This window comes from Sarcophilus harrisii, chromosome 3, assembly GCF_902635505.1.
Source record: "Sarcophilus harrisii chromosome 3, mSarHar1.11, whole genome shotgun sequence".
Classification (NCBI taxonomy): domain Eukaryota; kingdom Metazoa; phylum Chordata; class Mammalia; order Dasyuromorphia; family Dasyuridae; genus Sarcophilus; species Sarcophilus harrisii.
The window spans coordinates 419,454,884-419,473,988 of NC_045428.1; the positions used below are offsets into that span (position 1 = coordinate 419,454,884).

The 19,105-nt window shown below is 35.0% G+C and overlaps 1 protein-coding gene across 2 annotated transcripts in view; it reads right to left on the reverse strand.

Annotated features, from left to right (window-relative positions):
• The window catches only part of GPD2 (glycerol-3-phosphate dehydrogenase 2), a 180,906-nt gene extending 162,056 nt beyond the window's left edge, over positions 1-18,850 (reverse strand). The window contains exon 1 of one of the 2 annotated variants that reach the window (XM_023499218.2): positions 18,737-18,850. The gene's annotated coding sequence lies outside the window, so the exon portion shown is untranslated. Of the gene's footprint in view, positions 1-17,842; positions 18,117-18,736 lie in introns of those variants that run through there. The other variant, XM_012544744.3, reaches the window with a different exon arrangement.
• Between the last annotated feature and the right edge of the window lie 255 nt (positions 18,851-19,105).

The following is a 19,105-nucleotide window of genomic DNA, read 5'->3' on the forward strand; positions in this document are numbered from 1 at the left end:
TAAGGACTCTAATTTACCAGGTAAATCATGCCTCCAGGGACATATCTTCCAAATTCTTGCTAACCCCCTCATTAAGATTTGGGGTGATTTGGTTTAGAAAATAGAGAATAAGAGAAAATCTGATTGAGATAACCTGTTTTTCTATCCAGAAATTGCTAGGACAATCTGGGTTCCATTTCTCAAGTGACAGAGCCACTTTTAGAAGTCATTTTATCTAGTTGTACTAAAGAGACAGGGATCTGTCCACTAGAGGAATACTCCTTCAACACTCCCACTCACCCACCCACCTCCAAGAAGGAGGAACTGTGAACTCTTGGCCTACTTATTTAGTGTCCCAACTCCACTCTTCAAGTCAATCCATGCTCCATACAGTTGGTGAATAATTTTCCTAAAATGTAGGTCTGACTGTATCACTCAGTGAACTCCTTTTCAGTAATTTCCAGTTGGTCCAACTCTTCATCATTCCATTTGGAGTTCTTTAGGCAAAGATACTGGCATGGTTTACCATTTCCTTTAATAGCTCATTTTACAGATGAGGAACTGAAGCAAACAAAATTAAGTCACTTGCCCTGGGTCACACAGCTAGTAAGTGTCTAAGGTCAAATTTGAACTCAGGATGATGAGTCCTAGACTGGACATTCTATCCACTGCAGAATTTGGCTGTCCCCATGGGCAATGAACTCCTATGAGTCCCTATTACTTCTAAGATCAAATATGAACATTTCATTTGGACATTTAAATGTCTTCACAACCTGGTCCCTTCCTTCCTTTGTAGATTTCTAACACATTGCTCCCCTCCATCTCCATCTCTGTTTTTGTACTAGCTATTGCCCATTCTTCTTAGAATTCCTTGTTTCCTTCAAAACTCACTCATTTACCTTTTATAATTCCCCCAGTTGCCAGTATTTGGGGTGTCCAATACAAATTCATATTCATTTTGCATATATTTATATATGCACATTTGCCCCCTTAAAATGTAGATTCTGTAAGGTCAGGAACACTTTCAAATCTGTATTTTTATCCCATGGGTGCACAGGCACTCATGCATGGTAGATGATTTAAAAATTACTTGTTGCCTTTCTCCACACACTCTCCAGATTATCAATCTTTCTTAAATTTGGCTCACAGAACCAAATACATCACATGATAGGTACATTAGCAAGACATAACACAAAGTTATGAGGTTTGAGGATGGTTCATGCCAGATAAAAGAACAGAGAAATCAAGGAAACCTTTGAGATTATAGTAGGATTTGAACTGGGCTTTCAAGGAACCAGAGGAGTAAGGAAAGGATTTCAAACAAAAGGAATAACATGAAGCAAAGGCTCACTACAAGATAAATACAGTAGATAGAAATCAATATATATTTCTTTGAAGACTCCCCAGCATGAATACTCTCAGACATACACAGTGATATGTTTGTAGTATTTTTCATCAAGAACACAATACTTTTTCTAAAGAAGGTCTAATATCCCAGTTGCTTTCCTCTAGGTATCTTGTAAACAGATCAGATACAGTTATAGCCTACTTAGCCATACTTGCCATCAGCCTCCAATCACGTGAAGAACATTTGTTTTTACTTCAATCTCTAGTAGTTCAGTTACTTGGCTGATATAATAAAATTCCTGCAGGAGGTCTACTCAAAAGTTTCAGACTAGATTAACCTTCACTAGGAGGGCATAACTTGAACCCAAGTGAATGGTTTCTTGTCTTCTATCTACAAGAGTGCTTCCTGATATTTACTTTGGATAAGACAGAGAAGGAAATTGCTTTCAAAATCAGTTAAGAGTTGTGACAAGAACACCAAGACCATCAGAGACCTTATATCTCACTATTCAAAAAGGAAAGTGACTGAATCAAAAGCAATGCCTACTCTTAACCCTTTCAAAGGAAGTGTCCAAAACAAACACACCCTTGAAAAATTATTAAATCCTGAATTCAGGAATGATTTCAGAGGATCACAGGATTTAAAATTAAGGAGTTCTAGAGATCACTTAATTGCATTGGGTGCAGTTTAGATGAGGTCACTGATCACAGAAGAGAAAGTGACTAGTCCAGTATCATCTAGATAAGAAATAGCAGAGCCAGACTCCAAAAACCCGTCATAAAAATCAGCTGGATAGAAACTAAGGTCTTCTAATGCAACTTATAACTGAACAAAGTCCTTAGGCTCCAAATGCAATTATTGCCATTATATTTTATTGCCTAATTCTTTACTACTTAGAGATAACTTTGAGGCAAGAAGTTTGGAACAAGAGTCAATTAACCACATGTCTATGTGCTGACATGTTAACATATCAAGATGTTCTGTCAGTCAATTCTCAATTGCTACCACCAAAACCACATTTTTTATGCACCTGTCATTCTCCATGGCCTCTTCCATTCCGTTTTGTACTTCTCAGTAGTCATATCCCAACCATTCCTAATCAAACTCATTTAAAAGGTATTAAGTCACAATTATCCATACATCCCAATAGGGGACTAACACACATAATGTTCCATCTTTCTTTTACCTCTTTTTTTCCTAAAAGAAAGTACTGGAGGAAGTTTAGTTTATTCAAGACTAAGTTCATTAAAAATTAAAATTCACAATGAAATCAAGTTAAATTAAAAAAAAAAAAAACCCTCAGTTCAAGGGCCAGCTCTACTTCTTACTACCTGCATGACTTTAGACAATCACCTAACTTGTTGGATGGCTATCAATTTCCTCAAGTGAAGAGAGGTTAAAGTAGATAATTTGTACCCTACCTAGCTCTACATCCTATAATGAATACCAAAAGAAAGGTGGATTTTTATCCAAGTTCCAGAGTTCTCTTCTTCATGCATGTAGGAAGTGGACACTAAAACCCGGATATTTACTTCATGCTTGATAACATCAAAAGAAAAGCCACTCACATTCATAAACTTTTTAAACAATAAACCTCAGAAGAGTCAATGCCAAATCTAACAGACAAAAAAAATAATAAAGTACATATGGAGTTGTTAAAATTTTAAATGATAATTCTCAGTATACTTAGTCAAAAGATAGAAATAAACAAATTTGCACTAGAGAAAAATACAAGCTAGTAATAACTACTTAAAAATTAAAACAACCTTGAGATATGACCTTTATACCCTTAATTTGGCAAAACTAAAAGCTATAAAACTCAATGCTGGTGGGATTTCTAAGAAATAAATATACTTATGCATTGCAGGAAGAATTGCTGTCTAAAAAAATTATAGTGTGTAATATGGTAACATGAAGCAAAAGTTACAAAATAATCATAAATATTGATATCATCATCATTATCATAGCTAGCATTTGTATATTGCCTACTTTGTGGTCGGCTTTGTGCTAAGTGCTTTATAAAATATCTCACTTGATCCTTACAACAGCACTTGAACGCAAGTTCTATTATAAAACTCTTTTTACAGTTGAGGAATTTGAAAGAAACAAAGATTAGTCAGCCCAGGGTCACACAGTGTCTGAGGTCCTATTTGAACCCATGTCCCCCTGACTCCAGTGCTAGTGCTTTTATTCACTGTGTCACCTAGGTTCTCCACTAGTCAAGATTTTTTATCGTTCATTATAGGCCAGTCACTATAATAAACTCTGGGAATAAAGCAAAAAAAAAAAAAAAAATCTGTCTTCAAGGAGACTACAACCCAATGAGTGAAGACAACACAGAAAAGAGAGCAGAAAAACTATAAGGGAAAAGAATTGGGGAAGTTCTTCAATTTGTAAATTCCAGGAAAAACTTATTAATGGAAAAGGGGCTTCTAGTGGTTTAGGAAAAAGGCATTACTATTTCTCTGTTATTATTGTCTTTATTTTATGCTACTTTGTAACCAAAGTGCATCGATGTTATTTTTTTTTTCTTCTTCTCTACTAAATTAGTATGGCTTACTCACATTGCCTCCAAAAACAAAGAAAGAAAGAAAAGAAACTTGACTTGGCCTGAGGTGATTAAAGTCAGTCTAATGGATAAAATGCTAGACTTACATTGTTAGTAAACGTTCTGTCATCATCTTTTTTTGTGCCTCAATTTTCTTCCTACTCACCTCATCCTAAAATTTTTCTCTAGGAAGTATCATCAAGGAGAACACAACTTTAAAACCTGCTTTGAATTCCTTGGCAGGAAGGCAACATGTAAGTTCAGATGTTGTAAAGTATTTCAGCTATGGGTGGGCACAGCCAAGGGACAAAAAGGAATGAAAGCAGTTCCTGTAGTGCCAGTGAAATACATTCCTGGAAAGCACATTATATAGCATTGTCCCTACAAAGAAGAAGGAACATGTGAAGTTGTGGTCATCTGTTCAGATTTCAAATAAAAAGGCAAAGTGGTGATTATTAGGTCACAATGATAGGTACTACATTTTGGCAAAATATTTTTCTACAATCCTGTGAAATTAATGGTACAAGTGTGAACATCTTGTGTGATGATCAACTATGACAGACTTGGTTCTTTAGTGATGCAAAGCAATCCCCTTAAATTTTGAATGAAAAATGCCATCCAAATCCAGAAAAAGAACTATAGAGAATGAATGTGTAAATCAACACATGCGCTATGTTCATTTTTTTTCTTCTGTTTTTTTTCTTCTAGTGGTTTTTTCCTTTTGTTCTGATTTTTCTCTCCCAACATGATTCATAAGGAAATATATATAAAATGAATATACATGTCTAACAAAAATGCTTGACATGTAAAAAGAGGAAATAAAAATGTAAAAATAACAAAAATAAATGTTATCTTGATTCTGATCCTAGACCTTCCCCTTACTGTGTGATCAGTTTCCCCATTTGTAAATGGAGGGGATTGAGTTACATAACCATGAAAAAGATCCTTCCAGCTCCAAATCTTGACTTTATAGAAAAAGAAGTAAAGTGCAATTAAAAGAGAATAGAAAGAAAAGTAGATACTATTTCTATCTAGCAGTATATCTAAATAGGAATTAAATAATATTCTTTCTGTTATTCTTTTAAATTTCCATAAGGTTTGGCAGGCTAATAATAAGTAATATGGACTAAAAGATTCCTACTCCCAAATCAAGAGCCCTGGCTTTTAAACCACATTTTGACACTTAACAAGCAATGTAATCTCACCTCATTTATACTCTGATACTCAGTTCTTTCCTGTACAATATGAAAAGGTTGAACTAAAACGCTGAGGTTCCTTCACACTCTAAAATCCTAAAAGTAACATGCTGGGATAGACACAAAGATAATTAAAAAATGGTCCTTGATCTCAGGTCTCCTGACTTAGTCTAATGGGAAAAATACTGGACTATACTGATTTCAATCACCCCAGGTGTCTGGCACTATTATTTCCCCATGGTTCTTGTCTTTGTTTAATACCTTAGTAATCAAAATGGACTAACATTAACTCTTACTTACCCATGTCCCCTCCCAATCCTAATAATTATTTATCTTCTAACAAATAAATTTCAGTGGGAGGGGGCTGGAAGAGAGGGTATAATACAAAAATATATCACAACCACACAATAATGAATATTTTAAAATATAAGCACACAAGAGACAAAGAAGTATATGATATCAGAGGAAGCAAAGCATTTCTGATGGGGATTAACAGTATAGTATAATGGAGAAAGTGGGATTTCAGCTGAGTCTTAAAGAACTCCGTTTTTTAAAAGATGTAGGCATTCAACAAGCATTAGATACAAAAGACAGATAAAACTGATAACATTTCGGACACAGGCAGGCATCCAACAAGTGGTCAGTGAAAGACTAAGACTAGACAAGGTATAATTTATAAGATAAGAGAATAAAGAGGATGAGGTCTTAAAACAAATAATGGACTCAAACAGAAATTTGCTTGTACAAACCTAAACATTTTTGTCAGTTTCCTACAAGAAAAAGCATACTTCTGAAATATACAGAATGGTGAAATTTAAGCTAGAAGACTAGGATTTATCCCACAACAGAACATACTTCAAAAAAATTCACAACTACATTAATATTGGTACTCTTTTCATTGTCAAAGGTCACTTCTCTACAATGTTGTGAATGGCCTTCATGAGAGGCTGAAGCAAACATCATTCATCATCCAGTGGCAAATTAGATGATGAGCCTTTCTGAGCTTAGTAACATTGGTCCTTGGCCTTAACTTGGGTCTGTCACCAGGCCTGTCCTCAAAGTCTTGCTTTTAATGTATTTATTTTATTAAAATAACTATTGTTAATTATTATATGATTACAATATTAATAAACATTAATTTTTTCCTCCCTCCTATCTTCCTTTAATTGAAAAAAAAGGAAAAGAAAAAGGACACCATAACAAATATATACATAGTTATATAAAACAAAACTATGTCCAAAACTGAATGTTTACTTTTCATCTACTTTTTTATAAGATAGGCAGCATTATTCTTGGTCATTCTGGAATCATTATTAAAATTTTTCCAGATTGTAAGTTCTAATGACTTGGCTCTTGAGAGTCCTGAGTTATTGCTAGGTCACAATAAGCCATTAAAAAATGACTTAGTAAAGTATACATACATACATCTGTGTATGTGTGTGTATATAAGGATATTATTTATATATAACAGCACATATACAGAGAGTATCTATACTATGTTAATTTTAATGAGAAAACATGAAAGAATCATCTTATAAAAACAGCTTTATAAAGTGAGTGGAAGAAGGAATAACTGATAATATAAACTTGAAAGTTTAGCTTGGCTAGTACTTTTTTAAAGCTAATATTTGGAAGTACAATGGTAGCCTGCCTAAATTCATGGAACTGTACTACAATGGCACCACAAGACATAAGAAAAAGTGACAGACAAATCCTGCTCAGAGACATACATTTAGTAAGCACCTGAAGTAGGATTTAATTTCAGGTCTTCTTGACTTCTAGGCTAGCACTCCATATCGTGGAATGTTTTGTTTTCTTAATCCTTTTTTCAAGATCTCAAAAAAAAAATTTTTTTAATAAGATAAGTGTTTCTTTAGGGAACCTACTTGTGTTGCTATTTTTTAAATCAATTACTCTGGAACTATTACAGTTTTTGTCATCTCTTCCATCAAAGTCCTCCTCCACTGATTAATCAGGATGTGTAAGTATATCTGGAATACTGACAGTTTCATCAAAGAGGTAGCTCAAGGAGTACTGAAATATGGGCCTGAACTAGCTAAGTAAACCTAGCCTCCAAAGGATAGATTCTATTGGTTAGAGGGGCTTATGACCATCTACCATCTAGTATGTCCACTGGGAAGGAGTACTGTAGAATTAAAAGAATGCTAGACCCTTCAGTGCTAAACTACAAATCAGAAGGCTTAATTAAAATCTGGCTTAGACACTTATTAGTCACTTATTATATAGGCCAAGTCTTGATTTGACTGAAGTTGCTTAATCAACTAGTAAACAAATATTTTTTTTTTAGTAATAACTTTGTATTTTTCAAAATATATGCAAAGATAGTTTTCAACATTCACCCTTGCAAAACCTTGTGTTCCAAATTTTTCTCCTTCCCTTCCCCTCTCCTTCCTCTTCCAGATAACAAGTAATCTAATATAGGTTATATTTCCACATTTATCATGCTGCACAAGAAAAATCAGATCAAAAAGGGGAAAAAAGAAAGAAAAAAACAAGCAAGGAAACAACAAAAAAAAGTAAAAATATTAGGCGATGATACACATTCAGTCCCCACAGTCCTTTCTCTGGATGCTGATGCACTCTCTCTCCATCACAAATCTATTGGAATTGGCCTGAATCACCTCATTGTTGAAAAGAGCCACTTCCATCACATCTTGTTCAACAGACATTTTTTAAGCACCCACTATGTGTCAGGCATTGTGCTTAACCTCTCATCCTCTGTTTACTCATTTTTAAAATTAAGAGAGTAGTAGTAATATCTATCTCATAAGGTTATTAGGAAGAAACCCTTGGTAATCCCTAAAGTGGTAGAAAAAATTAGAAAATCAATGCACCCTTGCTCACATGAATAAAACCAAAGATTTTTTCCTATTCAGCTATTCTTCCAATGTTCCTATTATTCAATGTCTTCCCCTTCCTAAAATGACAGATTTTTTTTTCATTTTTCTCTTTTTTCTGTTCTCCAAAAAAAGATTATCTTTCCATTTGTTTATGTCTTATGTTGCAATGTACTTACAGCTTATTCTACAACTGCTTTTAACACTAATTTTTAAAAATCTTTATTAGGTGGGGGCAAATACAATCAACAGTAGTAATTGTAAAAAAGAATTTTGAAGCAAGTTTCTTTGATTAGACATTATTGCTCAAATATAGAGGGAACCGAGTTAAGTTTATAAATAAATAAAAGTCAGGCCTCAATTGATAAATGATCAAAAGATATGCTCTGTGATGAAAAGGCAATAAATTCATGCATATTTTTTGATCTTCCAACATCCCTACTAGACATGAATACCAAAGGAAATTTTTTTTAAAAAAGGAAAATGACCTATATGTGCAAAAAAATTTTCATAGCAACTCTTCTAAGGAGCAAAAAATTAGAAATTGAGGGGATGCCCATCAATTGGGGAATGGCTTAATAAACTGTGGAATGTTTTTGTGATGGAATATTAGTGTTCTGTGGGAAATTGTGAGCATGATGCTCTCAGAAAGTCCTCCATGAACTCAAAGTGAAATGTACTGTATACAAGGTAATAGCAATGTTCTGGGATGACCAGCTGTAAATGACTTTGCTATTCTCAGTAGTACAATCATTCATGACTTCTCTGAAGGACTTATGATGAAAAATCCTATCAATACCCAGAGAAGGAACTGAGTGTGTCTGAATACAGACTGAAGCACTCTCTCTTGTTCTCAATCTCTCTGTTTTTAAACTTAATTTTTCTTGAGAGTTTCTATTTTCACTAGGGTGGGAAATCTGTGGTTTTTTTCACAACTTATAAAAATGTTTTGCGTAACTTCACAAGTGATTTCTTAATTGTGGGTGGGGATAAGGGAGAATCTAGAACTCAAACATTCTATTTTAATTTTTCATTTATTTTTATTAAAGCTTTTTAATTACAAAACATATGCATGGGTAATTTTTCTAACATTGACCCTTGCAAATTTTTTTGTTCCAAATTTTCCCCTCCTTCCTCCCATCCTTTCCCCTAACTAGCAGGTAGTCCAATACATGTTAAATATATTAAAATATATGTTAAATCCAACATACATAAACATATTTATACAGTTATCTTGCTGCACAAGAAAAATTATATCAAGAAGAAAGAAAAAGAAAAAACTGGAACTTAATTTTTTTTTTTAAATAAATGTAAAAGGGGCAGCTAGCTGACACAATAGATAGAGCACCAGCCCTGAAGTCAGGAGGACCCGAGTTTAAATCTAGTCTCAGACACATAACATTTCCTATCTGTTAACCCTGGACAAGTCACTTAAACCTAATTGCCTCAGCAAAAAAATAAATAAATAAAATAAATGTTTAAAAAAATTATTTTTGAATGTAACTGGAGGGAAAATATTAAATGAATAAAATAAATAAAAAAATTTAATCCTTATTAAATACATTTTGCATATGTGAACATGATTCTTAGTGAAGTCACATACCATCTTTCTCTCTTCCAAAATATTAATGAAAGTATGTCACAAAGTCAGGCAAGCTGTTGAGTCTTCAAATGAAGAGATACAGGGATCAGTGTTCTTTCTATACATCCATGCATGATATACCAGTAGAGAAGGTACCCCTGAAAGAGGTCCAAGGTACCACAGAAAAAATGAGGGAAAGGACTCATGACTACTACACATATTGTAAGGGTTGGCTTCAGCCATACACATCCACAGAAAAATAATGGAAACATCAGACACTTGAGCTAGCAGAGAACCTTAAAAGAGTCTATCGTCCAACTCCATTATACTGGAAATAAGGGCATAAACATCGAATAGTTTAAGTATTTGCTCAAGTTTCAAAGTTATGTAATTTCAGAATGACAAAGCGAGGGCGGCTACCTTGAAAAGACCAATTCTATCTGACCTACTGATACTTATAATTCCATGGTTAGGCTTTCATTCCTGAAGCTTAAGGTTTTATCCCCTGATAATATGTAGATATTCCTATTGATACATTAAACTCATGAGATGATTGATGGTTTCACTGTTCAGAAGTTTTGGTGAAAGAAAATAGAGAATACAAGGTGGACTAATTGAGTAGAAAAAGCAGGAAATGGTTGTAGAAACAGGGTGTTTCTCACTAAGTTACAAAAGAATAAGATTGCACTATGGTTTATTGTAATCATTTCTGTTGTTCCTCTTCAGTATTTTAGAGAAGAATATTAATGTACTTTGGTTTTACTTTGTTAAAAAGAAAATGCATCATCTCAAAAAGACAGAAAATTATGTCAACTTAATTTTATACTGAACAGATTAAAGTCATTTCCTGGTTTGTAGATTTAAAGTCTTATTTTCTGGTTTATAGAATAAAACAATTATTCTACTCAGGGTTATCATCTGCTTTTTCTCCTTTTTCTTTTAAGTATTAATACTTGCAAATCTATAGCAAAATAGTTTGTTAATTGCTTGAAACTAATAGGAAAGCTTTAATGGTCATGTTATAGTAGTCTGGGACAACTATGCAGCCTGGATGTTCCAAGGTAGTCCAGGTTTCAAGAAGTCTGTCTACTTTCTACAAAGCTTTCATCGGGTCACATGTTCCTGATGGAACTATGGTCAGTATAAGTTTTAATTTGGAAAATATGTATAAAGCATATATCTAAATATATAATATATCCTGTTATATATGTTATATGTATTATTATGTACATATAATATATTCTATTTAATATCTGCTCCTCATTCCTTGGTCAATTAAGATCTATTTGACTGGAAGACACTCATTTGCTTTACCAATATTTATACAGCAGTTACCATATGCAAGAAATTATATTGGGTGGTACAGAACATACTAAGCTGATTAGCTCATGAGTCTTTGCCTCAGTGGAGTTTACAATTTAATCAAAGATATTAGATAATATAAGAAGTTATAATAACAAGGAAAAAATGATGTGTGCCCTATTAGTTGTCCTAGAAAGGTAGGTTAACAATTCAAAGACATGAAAAATCATCAGTTTTAAACTTTCTGTGACTGGGTAAATTAATTCATTTTGTGAAACAGTGTCTTAATTTCTAAAACAAAAAAATTTAACTAAATGACATATATTTCCTTTCTTGCTATAAGATTGTTGTATTCTAAGATTAAATATTTCTACTGGCACTGAAAAGATGATCTTCGAGGTAAAAATCATAAAGGCTAAGTACAGTTTTGTTATATGAATATGGCAAGAATATTCAAGATACAGGAAATGGCATGAACAAAGGAGAAGAGGCAAAAATCACATGGAATATTCAGGAAAGACAATCTAGTTCCATTTGATTGGAGACAAGGATTAGTGGGGAAAAGTCTGTCTTAATAGGTTGGGTTATAGGCCTTGAATGCCAAGCTAAGGAGAAAGTTTGCGAAACACAGAGATGTAGATATATTGTAATAGTATTTCAATTACTAAACAAACATCCAGCCTCTACAAGTAAGTAGAGAAATAATTTGCAATAACAATTGATTAATGGTGGTCTTTCTCTAATCAGAGAGGAGAAAAAAATAAGACATCTAGAGGTTTAGCCTAGAAATGGGAAAATGTTCCAATTTTCAAAAAAAAAAAAAAAGAAGATGATGATGAATTCTGCAAATTATAGTTTAATGATCATGCAATCCAACTTGGGGAAAATATTTGCAACAGATTATTAAATATTTTGTGGGAATTTAAATACAGAAAATAGGTAATCACTACAAATCTGCATGAATTCCCTAAAGATAGTACAACAACTTATCTCAGACCTCTTTTCTTTTTTGACACTTACTAGATTAATAAATTAAAGAAATGCAATAAAACTAAGACAACTAAATTTTTGGTAAGCATCAGAAAAAATCTTTTATGATATCACAGAAAAAAATTGAAATGATATGGGCTGACTGGAAGAAAGAGTAACTAGTGAATTTGTATTTGGCTGAACAACCTGTATAGAGAGATACATGAATATGTACAAGTCTTTGTATCTGTACATATATACATATGCAAATTACTACATGTACATGGATCATGATACTGTAGAAAAAGAATTCTTGGTATACCAGGTTCTGTTCTTGAACCTATTTCTTTTAATGTTTTAAATCACTAATTTAAAGATATAACATATTTAAATTTACAGATCATACAAAGAAAGGGATAACTAATACAATGAACGACATCAAGATGAGACTGTAACAAAGGACTCTGGCATTTCACAAATTAGACATAAGTATAGAATGGGATATGATTAGACTTCAATAAGATAAACAAATAGAGTACTAAAAGAAAGTTGAATTCAGAGTAGTTGGAAAGGTCAGGTTTTCTCTCTCAGTGGTAAGAAAATGAAACATATTTTCCTTCTCTTGGAAGGGAGACTATGGAAAAAGAATACTATATACCTGTCATAAAAAGTTTCAATTGAGTTGTTTTAATTTAATTATTTCTTTTCTGAAAGGGAGGGTTAGGTACTGTTGGGTACAATGCATCTAAAAATGACTGAATTTTTTTTAATTAATAAAACAAAATAAATATATACAAAATATTTGGTTTTATTTTTTAAATTGGCATTATTTATTAAATTAAGGAAAGGAAAGAGAATTCCTTCTAATTTATTTTAATGAATAGAACCAGCTATTGACCTAAATAAAACACAAATACAAACTATCATTGTTTAACTCAAAATGAATACTCTTTTGGTCAAAGAAGCCTGGTTTTGAAATAGTACAGCACTGACGACTAAAAAACAATAAGTGAATACACAAATCAAGTACTACAAGAAATATTTAAAAGCTAAATATTAAAATCTAAATTATGCAGCATGATGGAGTTGAACAACCTGAACTACATAAGTGATAGGAGACAAAATAAATTCTCTACAATATTTCAGAAGCATAATGCATCATGATAATTTAAGTAGGGAACCTGAAACAAAAGAAAAATATTAGGATTATTTTAGAATTAGAAATCTTTTATTCAAAAACCATTTATTGAACACTTTCTAGGTGTTAAGGTTAGTGACAGTCACTGAGGATACAAAGCCAAAAATAAAAGTCAAGGACCTTGGTTAGATGAGGGATAAGTATTAGGAGAAGGGAAGCCAAGAGGGAACAATGGAAACACCAAGAAGCATCAATAAGACATACGGAATAAATATGAAGTAATTTCACAAGGAAGGGCAATAACATCTAGGGGAATCAGAAAAGGCCACAGTTAAAAGAGGTGGGACCTGTGTGAATCTTAGAATGAGGTTAGGAGAAAATGGGAAATGATAGCATCCCAAGGATGGCTGTACAAAGACAAGGTGATGGAATGTCAAATATGGGGAATAGCCAGTAGGTCAATCTGGCTAGAATGTAGAATATATGAGAAAGCATGATAGACAGTAACTTTGGAAAGATTGGTCAAAGTTAGATTTTAAAGGGCTTTAAATGCCAAATAGAGGAGTTTATACCCAGAAGCTTGTGGGGTAGGTAAGTAATATGTAGATGACATGAGACCAATTAGAAGAATACAATTTTCCAAGAAAAATATGATAAGTGCCTATGCTTGTTTGGCAATGAAAAAGGAATTGATAAGAGAAATAAATGACTCAAAATTAACTTCACCTATAATATCAATATAATTTTTTTTATAATTTATCATTTCCTCTTCATTTTTATATTACTGGTCATTTAATACTATTCTATTCTATTCTAACTCTGTCACTGATATCCTAACTTGCAGGTACCTTCTCCTTTATCTCTCTTACCATTTTAACCTCATTAATTTTTCCTGATTAATTAAGGAAAAATTAAAATTAAAAAAAAGTCAATGAAATATTACAGTGCTGTAAGAAATGAAAAGCAGGATTACATAAAGACCTGGAAAAATTTAGATAAACTGATGCAAAGTGAAAGGAATAGAAACAAGAGAATGTTGTACACAGTAACATCAATATTATTCAATGAAGAATTGTGAATGACTTAGCTATTCTCAGTAATACAATCATTCAAATCCCAAAATGTTAAAACATTCTATCTTCCTCTAGAGAAAGAGAAGCTGATAGTTTCAATATAAATTGAAGCATGCTATTTTTCACTTTCTTTTTAGTTTTCTTGTACAAAATGACTAATGCGAAAATGTTTTACATTATTGCACATGTGAAAAAAAAAAAAAACTCCCTCTCATGGCTTTCTTTTACCTACTTTCAGATTCAAATCATCTTCATTAATGTCAAAATCTATGCTCCCCCCTTCTACATTTAGTAATACATCTTCAGTTTATTCCTAGGTGTTTTTCCTATCTAGAATAACCTCCATTTTGCCTAGTAGCATCATGGATGTGGTAAAAATATCAGAGATTATAGGATCTTCATAGGAGCATAGATTTAGAGCTGCAAAAGACTTCAAAAATCATTTAGTTCAACCCACTATTTTCACATAAGAGAATTCTATCTTAGTAAGAGTGTTTTGTGTAAGATCACATCTGAAGGATTTAGAAAAAGGATATGAATTTCCATGATTTAAAATTCAGTAATCTTTCCACTGTGCCACATAATAAACTTCTTTTTCAGATGAGGAAACAGAGGCCCAGTGTTAAAGTCACTTGCCCAGGATCATACAGCTAAATAAGTACCAAAACTCAGAACTAGAACTCTGACCTCCTGACTCCTCTGCTTCTCTTTCCCCTACATCATTCTGCTTCCCTTGATTCATTCAAAACTCTTACTTGGCTGTATATTTTCCAACTTACTAAAAAGTTCACTCAGATATTACCACCCTGATTCTATTCAACTATTCTCCCAGCTTTCTTTGTTAAGAGTAACAGCATGAATACCTATTAATTCTCCATACATACAGACACACACAGACACACACACACACACACACACACACACACACACACACACACGCTTCTAGAGAAAAGTGAATAAACACATAACTTGGGAGTGGCATCTTCATATTAGGAAGCCAACATGTTGCTTCCCAAATTCTGTGGCATAATTGTTAGGTAAGTATGTTGGCAGTAATAAACAGCATCTATAAAGTTTCATACACAATCTTCATATTAAAATGCAGGCATAAATTTCAAGGTGGGTAGGCAGTGGGTAGCAAAGAGATGAATTGCAAAATTTTTCTTTCACTTACCACAGACAGGAAATTCCTAAAAGGATATGGCCATAGGGTCTATCAATTTCACAGAATGAAACCATACCCACAAATACTCTTGATAACATTGCAAAGTCACTGCCACTATCTGCTCTAAATAAAAGAGTTCATATTGTAGCAGTGGTTTACCCCTTTTCTTTACTTGTAATAATCCACATTTTCCCCCTCTGAAACTTAAATTACAATTCTTGACCACATAAATTATAACCCCTTATCTATTAAATTAATTTTTTTCCTCTGAAGCTTATTTTAACTATTATAGCCAACATTGAATCTTCTATCTGCCCTAAATATGCCCTTATGACATTTCTAAATAGTTAAATAAAGAAGTTGTATTTCCCTCTCTAATTGTTTCAGGTATGTGCTTATGTTGTCTCTCCTTAACTATTCTGGAAACTGCTCAACTGCTGGGTTTGTCACCCTGGCTCATTACCTAGACAAAGGGACACTCAAATACTTATTGGCTAATTTAAAAGTAAAGTTAATACATATGGATTTCCAAAACTGATAAAATCTAATATTATCTCCTAAAACCTTAGGATAATTCTTTGCAGACAACTAAATTAATCCCAGAAGTCAAGATGGAGAAAGAATATAGAATTTGAAAAATCCAAATAGGCTAATTTGCCAAATTACAAATAAAGATGCAGAAAAATAGAGTCATAATCCAAGGAATTAAAATCACTGGCTTGTTTTCTTGCCTATCCTACAAACCCTACATAACTTAACATGGACTTAGATATAACTACATCAACTGTTTCAAATAGTCTCTTCTTTGACCCTAAAGATGCAACATCTTTACATAGAATGAAACATTTTAAAATTATGAATACTAGTTACATGCCAACACAAATTTGCTAATTACATCCATTTTTAATGCAACATAGTAAAGGGAGGAATAAATAAGTCACAAAAAATTAAACAGGATACCAACTAATTCTTTAGAGATAGTTTGGCTCGCTCTTATACCAGGTATATGTTACAAGCGTTCTCTGAGGTTCAAGAAGCAAAATGTTAACACAACATGGAAAACTCTAGAGATTAATAACACAGGCTAGGAACAGAATGTAAAACGTTATTGTAATACAAGTTCCAAAAGATGACAACTATAAAACCCCATGGGGATGGAGGATATATGTTAACATTCAATCTTTGTAGCTATGTGATCCTAAACAAGTATGTTGCCATATTTGAATAGTAAGTATGTAAAAGTTCTGAAGGTACTGTTGTAACTTGACATAGAGTACAAGAAATATGGGTGGGGGGAACTATCAAGTCCAGTAGTTTCACTTTCCACATAGTTTTCCATACTACACATAGTATGAATGACTTTCCAGTTGTGAATTTCCAGATAGTGGGTGATGGATCCAAAATAAACCCCAAGAGTCAAGGATAAGAGATGAAATGACTTGTCATTAATTACCAGGAAATGCACCGCATGCATATGATAGAACTATTGGGACACTATCAAACTATAAAAGAAGTTTCTATTTCCCTTATACTTGTCAACCTATGGAAATGCAAAGTCACTGGCACTATCTACTCTAAACAAGAGTTCATGTTACAGCAGTGGTTTACCCCTTTTCTTTACTTGCTTATAATAATCCACATTTCCCTCCCTGCAATCTAAATTATAATTCTTGACCACATAAAATATAACCCCTTATGCTAGTTTGATCTTTTACATTCAGTGAAAATTCTAGGTTTTGAATTAGTTTGTCGACATTTTTCAAGTGTGAAAGCACACAAGTGACAGGAATTTTTATCATCACCACAAACTACCTTTCCAGCGCTTTGAAGCGACTTAAAAACTTTCTTGCCCTTCTCTTTCCATTTTGATTTGAGGGGAATTAGGGTAAATCAGTATTTGGACAGTGATTCTGTGTAAGGCATGGCTGGCTCCTCCCTTCTCTGAAACTGCTTACTATTGAACCTGTAGTATAAGCACCTGTCGTATAAAGATTGATTTTGGGTTTTGTTTTTGTTTTTTAAGCCAGAATTACTGCTGGTAAATCTTTGTAATTCTTTAAGTGCTATATGGACGTGACCCCTTTAATAAGACTTAGTAGCAAGGAAGCAGGTTATAGAACACATCCTCAAGCGATTAAACACACTTCATTCACAAAGATTTTCTCCAAATCAACAGAACTTTATGCAAATATTTTTGCTCTACCGCTTTCCTACGAGTGGGGAGAGAGCCGAATCTCAGGAAAGACTCCAACTTACACAATTTAGACCCTTAAATAGTCTGGGGTCCTCTTTCATCCTAATGTGCTTCAGAAAGCAACACCACCCACACTTCTCACTATTTAAAAGGCATTCATCGAGGTTAAAGCAGAACTTTAATGTAGACACCAAACTTTCTGCAAATACACAATCTCCAGAGAAAGTTTGCTACTTCACTGAAAAAGTAAGGAAAAAAGTTTAACTGAGCCCTTAAGAACTATATTCTTTCTAAGGTGGCTCCTTCGAAAACTATAATACCTCCCTTACCTCAGTTCACTACCAGTACCCTGGAGAATAAAACCTGGGAGAAAAAAGGAAATCAGATCTAGTCCAACAAACACCTTTGGGAAACCGGCAAAGATACACACAAAGGCACACACACGCGCGCGCGCGCGCACACACACACGCATATACATACACACACACACCTCTTAAGGCTGATCCTCTTGAAACAGAGTTGGGAGCAGGAGACGCTTGTTCCTAACGCCAGGGAAGTGATTTTGCTTAGCAACTCTAATCAGCTACAAGCCGGCTACTAACAAGGCGGAGAGACTGGCAGTCAGTGAGGGAGGCCAGGAAGGAATAGGTCGGGGAGATCAACCCGGGACAGGCTGATCAAGTGTAATCTGATGCTTCCAGCCAAGCCTCTCCCACCGAGGAATACCCCACCCCCACGCTAGGCTAATTTCCTCCTCCTCTTCCTCCTCCTCTGCACCCTCCCCCACCCTCTCCTATTCCTCCCCTTGAAGGACTGGCACCACTGCCTCAGTCCCTTGCCCACTGCCTCTACGCGGCAAATTCTCCCAGCTGGGGAAACGCGGAAGTCGCGGGGAAAATGGGGGAGGAGGGATCGGAGAGCCTAAGCTAGCAAACTCTCCTCCGCCCAATGAAAGCGGCCAGACCCGGACACGGGTCCCACCGGGTGGGGCCGGGCCAGAACTGATCCAATAGAGCCTTCCTTCCCGCTGGCGCATCCTAGCCTCTTGCGGAGCAGCTACGGTGCTCTCCAGCTTCTGGCTAGAGGCGGGGATGCGCGCCTGACCCCGTTATCCTACCAGCCGGATCTTGTCAACGGAGAAAGTCTGTCTGGCAATTCCTCTTGATGCCAGCAAGCAAGCTGGTTAGGCCTGGAGTGCGGCCCCCAGGTTGCTGGGAGGTGGGAGGAGACTGCTGAAAAGGTGCCTCCTTTCCCCCCTCCCAAATCGGGCTTCCCCTGGGCTAAGGAAAAAACACTCGAGAGTGCTGGAGCCACCTCCATCGACGCCAGCAAAGGAGACATCCCAGAAACTAGTAAAGGCGGAAGGAGGCCCCGATTCGCTTACCTGATTTCTCGCTGCCCACTCCTGGGCTCCAGCCTTCCTGCTTAGTAGCCTCCAGTGAGCATGCTTCCCAGGCAGCACGAAGCAAGTCTACGGGGCAGGAGGAGACCCCGTTGCTCAAGAGCCCAAAGCCATTTCCTTAATGCCCCTCACCCACCTCATCCCCCAAACACGGCCGCCCTTGGAGGCGTGCCCCCAGACTCCTGACACACGCCTAAATGCCAGCACCAAGCACGCAGAAAATACCAGGCCAGCGCATTAGGGAGCGAGACTTTGGACAAGGATATCCTGAGGCCCACTTTAAGGCAAGGGAGGGCAAGGAAAGAGTTCTGTCACTAAAGCAGCAACCTTCCTTTTTTGTACCCCCTAAAA